Genomic DNA, 6279 nt, shown 5'->3' with positions numbered 1-6279 from the left:
AATCAACACTTGTTTTCATGACACCACTATGATTAATTGTGATTAATGGTTTGCATGCATTTTGAATAAGGATTAATAGATGTATCATAAGAATATTTTATTTCATATTGTTTGGAGAAATTTGTTAGGAGAAAAATTATTTTTATGATTTTCATGCATTTTGAATAATGATGAATAAATGTAGCATAATAAGAATATTTTATTTTATATTGTTTGTAGAAATTTGTTAGTAAAAAAATTATCTTCATCAATAGTAGTAGAGCTTTTAATTGATCTATTCTTACAAAGACTTTCCACCATGGTAGTAATAAAATATGAGTTATGCTTTGGAATATGATGAATTATGGATTGGAGAACATAATTGAAATTGAGCCAGATGGAATTGGTCCTTCTTTGCTTACTCAAAGATGTTGGAAGTTAATGGATATATAATGGAAGAAACTAGATAGGTGTGTATAGTGTATATGGACAATTTTCTATGCAATGTTAAAAAATAGTACATTCTTCAATGGATTAAACAACACACTCAATAATGAATAAAGGAAATACTAAAAAAAAAGTAAAATTTGTGTGTATGTATTTCATTTTTTGTGTTTTTATTTCTCATGTTAGTGTTATATATTATTTTATAGGTTATATAATATGATAGCAAAACCAATTAAGCCACACTAGAGATATTTCATGGGAATATTTGAAGGAAACATATGTTATAATATTATGAAATATTTTATTATGTATTGATACGTTCATTGGAACATTTGATCGAAATATATCTTATAATATTATGAAATGTTTTATTATGTAGTGATACATAATATTATAAGGGTAGATACCCCTAGGATAGAGGTCCACTACAGTGTGCCTTGGGCCTTCTTGACCTTTGTTAATTCACAAGTTATTGATATATTAAGCTTGTAAGCTCTTGGATATACTTTTGGGTTATAATGGAAAATGATAAGTTTGATTATGGAACCTAAAACGCTCTAATAAATAATTGATTCTCATGGTTTAAAAAAAATCATAAAAAAGTGAAAATAAGTTGAAATGAGAATTTATTGTGACAGTGTTTCAAATTAAAAAATGAATCAGTGCGTTAAAGTAAAGCTTAAATGATCTACAATTAAATGTGGACTTACACGCACATATGGGAAGGAAGTATCTCCATGAGAGATGGATGAACATACCATACATGTAGCTCAAATTATAATGAGTTTCTATATATTTTTTTATGACTTAGTTTAAAAATGTTATCGTTTCACTTTTTTGCTAAAATTTAGTGACATAATTCTGAGTGACATTATTACAATGTTACATTGTTTAAATTGTATTTTTAAATATATAAATAAATTTAACATCATCATAAAATAATTTGTTAAAATTTTCTATTAAAATTCAATAATATGATTCCTAATAACTTTTAAAATAAAAAAATTGATTTAACACCGTCAAAAAAATATAAAAAATATTTAAAACTTTGATTTTTTGGTCTATTTCTAAATAAATTCCAGACAAAATCAACCCAATACAATACGACAATGTAATTTGTAAAGTTCTCATAATGACTCAGTTATGTAGCCACATGTCCAGCCATATTTCAAGCACTTTAAATCATTCAGAAGCAGAATTCAATCCCAGTATCACTTTTGGGTTAATAAAACAATATTCCTGTCGGGTCTTCTAAGGATCTCATCTCTTGGGGTTAGTAAACAATATTGCTGTCAGGTCATCCAAAATAATAATTCCCTCTAACTCCAGGTAATAACAATATTCCCGCCGGGTCCTGCAAAAATCTCTTTAAAAAATCCATGAACTCATTGCTAAAAAAAGGATTTCATTAAATAATTCCACACATTCCATGATATATTCTGGGAATGGATCGAAATTATTTTAACGTTTATAATGTTAGAAATAGTTTATGTGATAGATTATTTATTTATTTGTTTGATGTATTAAGTTTTTTTTGTGAAGTTTCACAATAAATGTTTTTAGTTTTTCGACAAATTTTTATTAAATAGATTATCTCAAGAGTTATCTACCAGAATATCTGTACAACCGTTATCTTTAAAAGCTTCACATTCTAAAATAAAATGTTTTCTGTTTTCACTTTTTCAAAAACAAAAAATGCACTCTTTCTTCCAACATTACTTTTAGCCTTTTATTCTTTATACATTAAAACTGAAAATAAAAATCAAATAATATTATAAAAAAAACTTTTATAAGGGTTTTCCTAACAATTAATTAAAGGTAAATCCATAAAGATAACATCAATATAAGGTAGTTTCATATCATAATCCAATATTTCTCTCTTCTTATCACTCTAGATGCTACATGGGATATGGAAACACATTCAAATAGCATTTGAAAAAGTCAAAATTAAGTAACAAGTTACAAGCTTTGTTACTCTATCAGAAATTTCCAAAATTGGATAGTTTTAAAGAAAAAAGAAGAGAAATGGTTGAAATTGCGGCCAAAGGGAACATCACGGAATATATTACTAATTACTCCCCCTGTGTATGTTACTCCGAAATCATGATAACTTCTTCTCTGATATCGAAATTATAAGTATTCTCCTCCAGATGTTGTTTGATCTGACGCCATGTGAATCTGGAATTCCATATAATTTGGCCTCTCAGAAAATCCTCATCTCGTTTGGCTCCGCGATTATCTTGTACGGTTCGATAAACAATAATATTTTCTGGAAATGTGAATGTTGTGAGATAATCTTCGCTCTCGTTCGATCCACTTTCATTCATTCGCAAACGACGAACGTTCGCTCCACGCCATTCATCATCTAATTCACGTATATCAATATTCTCTGATAAACTCTCGATTCTGAGATGAAGGTTATCACTAAACCTCACAGCCGACACCAAATTACCACCTTCAATTGTGCCCATTTGGATTGTTGTACCACCTGTTGCAGGAGGAATAATGCTTCCATTCACCTCAGCTTCTCCTTCCACAGTTCTCGTAACATCGAGAACCAGCTGTCTAGAATATTCGTTTCCATTTTCTTCTTCCATTGTCTCCAAATGAACTATTGAAGTTGAAGTTAAAGAGTTTTCTCCTCAACTTTTAAAGATGTTGAAGTTGAAGTCGAAGTCGAAGAGTTCTCTTCAAGAAGACCAACAAATTGAACACTTGGCAGTAACGTTCAAGAGGATGCGGGTAACGTTCAAGAGGATAGGGTTCGAGGAAATCGTAGCCCTCAATAGCCCTATCAGATAAAGCATATTCCACGTCTAATGTCAAATCTCATCAATTGATTTAAAAAAACTTGAAATACCACAAGCTTACATGTGCTTCTCTTATAGCTAGGGTTGGACCTCCTTTTTTGATTTTCTTTTATAGGTAGGGTTTGAAAAAATTAATGCATGTGCATAGGGTTAAGAATCTTATATGTGAGGATAATTTTATTTTATGGTTTATAGTCTCGAGGGTAGTAAGATAATCCATTGATATATGTTTATTGAACTATATCAGCCATATTTATTAATGTGGTTGTGCCACTTTAACATTTACCACATATGTAATTTATTTGAGATAATTAGGTCAAAATGTACCTATTTCGAACGTAGACTTGTATAATTTTTATCTATTTTTAAATCAATGGATGAGATTGAATGCTAAAAACAAGGCTTCATCTCAACATTGAACAGTATGCATTCACGATTACAGTTTAGGGAGCTTGTTGCTTTCTTGAAAAACATGAACATTGTGCATTCATGATTACAGTTTAAGGAGGTTGTTGCTTTCTTGAAAAAACTCAAATATGAATAAGAGATTAGCTTGAAATTTAATAGGGATAAGAAAAATGTTTCATTAGGGTTTCAAGAGAGTTAACCATATAATTTTGTAAATAGCTTACCTAGGTAAATAAGTTATAATTCAAATAAAATATAATTCCAACATTAAAGAAATCTGCATTTGGAATTATAACCAAAGAGTTCATGACATTGAAGTTTGAATAATATTATTCTATTCAAATTAAAGACTACACAACAATAAAGGTTAACCCTATTACTTTGAAACATTAATATATTATCATTACTTAATCATTATTAATAAGTATATATTAGTATTACCATTAATATATTATCATTACTTATAAATATATATTAGTCTAATAATATTGTCTTTATAAAAAGTATTATTATACTAGTAATAATAATAATAATTATATAATATTTAATATTTTTATATTATTAATATATGAAGTAGCTTTGAAAAACCTTAGGTCACTTTGATTGTGTAGGGATTACACATCAAACTTGTGATTTCAAAAAAAATCTGCCAAATTTTAGAGATATTAGAGCAAAAAACCCATCATAAAAGTTTTCAAAAAGTCTCACTAAAAACAATTCGGAAAAAAAAAAAAAAAAAAAAAAAAAAAAAAAAAAAAAAAAAATTAATAATAAAAGGAAAAAAATAATAATTAAAAATAAATAAATAAATAAATCATCCATATCACACTATCCTTTCAAATGCTGAGTTGGCTGGAAGCTATGATATGATTTCTTAATAAGTTATTATTCACCAACAAAGCCCTAATATGATGGCTTGATGTGTAAGTGGGTCATCACTGTGACACTTTAGAGTTGATTGCAAGTCGAGCTTATTATTCTAACCATTTCATCGACACAGAAAATTACAAAGCTAGAGGGAAATCATAGTGAAGTTTTGAGGATGGATACTGAGATTAGAAGCAGTGTTGAAGCATTGGTTGCTATTTTAGTTGTTTCTTTGGGATCATAGTTATCAATATATTTAGAGACCTCATATGGAAGCCTTATGCATTCTAGAAGGCCTATACAGCCTAAGGGATAAGAGGTTTACCTTACCAAATACTTGTTGGGAGTGTGCCAGAGGACACACATCTTCTCAGGGGAGGCTTTTGCACAGCCCATGGAGAACATTTCTCATGAAATTGCTCATAGAGTCACACCACAGTACCATAAGTGGTGTTAGATATATGGTTCTCTCCATCAATCATATTCTTTTCCTTAAAATACTTCCTTTACATTCATATGTTGCTTGATAATCATTGGCCTGCTAGAATCTACAACATATATGCTTTGTGCCAGTGGTTTGGAGTTTTGCAATAGTGTCAAGGTTGAGAAAAGGATTGCTAAACAATTTGAAATTGATTTCTGATTACTATTTGGTAATTTCTATGTGTTCAAGAGAGACCTTTTTCTACTGGTATGGAACTTGTTCAAGCTTGTACATTGCTGACCCAAAATTAATGAAAGAAATTTTATTAAACAAGTTCGGGAACTATGGAAAGCTGACCCTCAAGCCTCTTACACTAGCTTTGGTCGGTTAGGGTCTGCGCTCGGTAAATAGATTGAAGTGGGTTAATCACAGGAGGATTCCTAATCTTGCATTCAATATTGATAAACTTAAGGTTTGGACTCTTGGAATGGCCTACAACCCCTGTAGGAGTATAATAAGATTTGATAATGGATGAATAACTACAATAGCTTCAATATTTATAAACTTAAGGTTTGAACTCTTGGAATGGCCTACAATTCCTGTAGGAGTATAATAATATTTGATAATGGATGAACAACTACAATAGTTTCTGGAGTAATGAATTGGATATTTTGGCATGAGTATAGAATCACCTTATATGTCTAGGATTATTGAACATAGGTATGCTAAAGACTAACAAAATCACTTCCTTTTATGTACACACCAAGAAATAATTAATCTATGCTCATAATTTGAAAATATCAAGCTGGTGAAGACATTGCAATCCACCGTGGGAACGTGGTGCCTAACAAGGATGGAGTCAAGCAATCTAAAATTCATTAAAACTGAAAAGACTTGTAAATTGAAGAAAAATTTATACATGGCCATTTGATTTCTTATTTTTGAGTGCTTTCTTTTGGCATGTCCAATTACATTTTATATGCTATGAATTTTCCTATGTCTACTAAAGAAGTTTTCCATTATCAAGACTATTTTTTAGAGACTTCCTGACATTTGGAGTGTTGTAGAGTATACTACTAACTTCAGCTACCTTCAAATTTTCCAATCACAGGCAATGGCGAAGAGAATGGTTGCCTGCACTTCAACCATGTTGGAGAATTGGCAAGGGATGGTGGCTCAAGCAAACTCTCATGGCAAAGAAATTGATGTTTCTAAAGATTTTAGGGCATTATCAATAGACATCATATCCCACACTGCATTTGGTAGTGGTTACAAAGAAGGAAAAGAAGTATTCCAATTGCAGAGAGAATTACTAGAAATAACTGATAAAGCTAACCAATCTAT

Source organism: Pinus tabuliformis, chromosome 6 (genome assembly GCF_031772625.1).
Source record: "Pinus tabuliformis cultivar Carrire ecotype Pingquan chromosome 6, CPIR1, whole genome shotgun sequence".
Lineage (NCBI taxonomy): Eukaryota > Viridiplantae > Streptophyta > Pinopsida > Pinales > Pinaceae > Pinus > Pinus tabuliformis.
Note: the sequence above shows the minus strand (reverse complement) of the source record.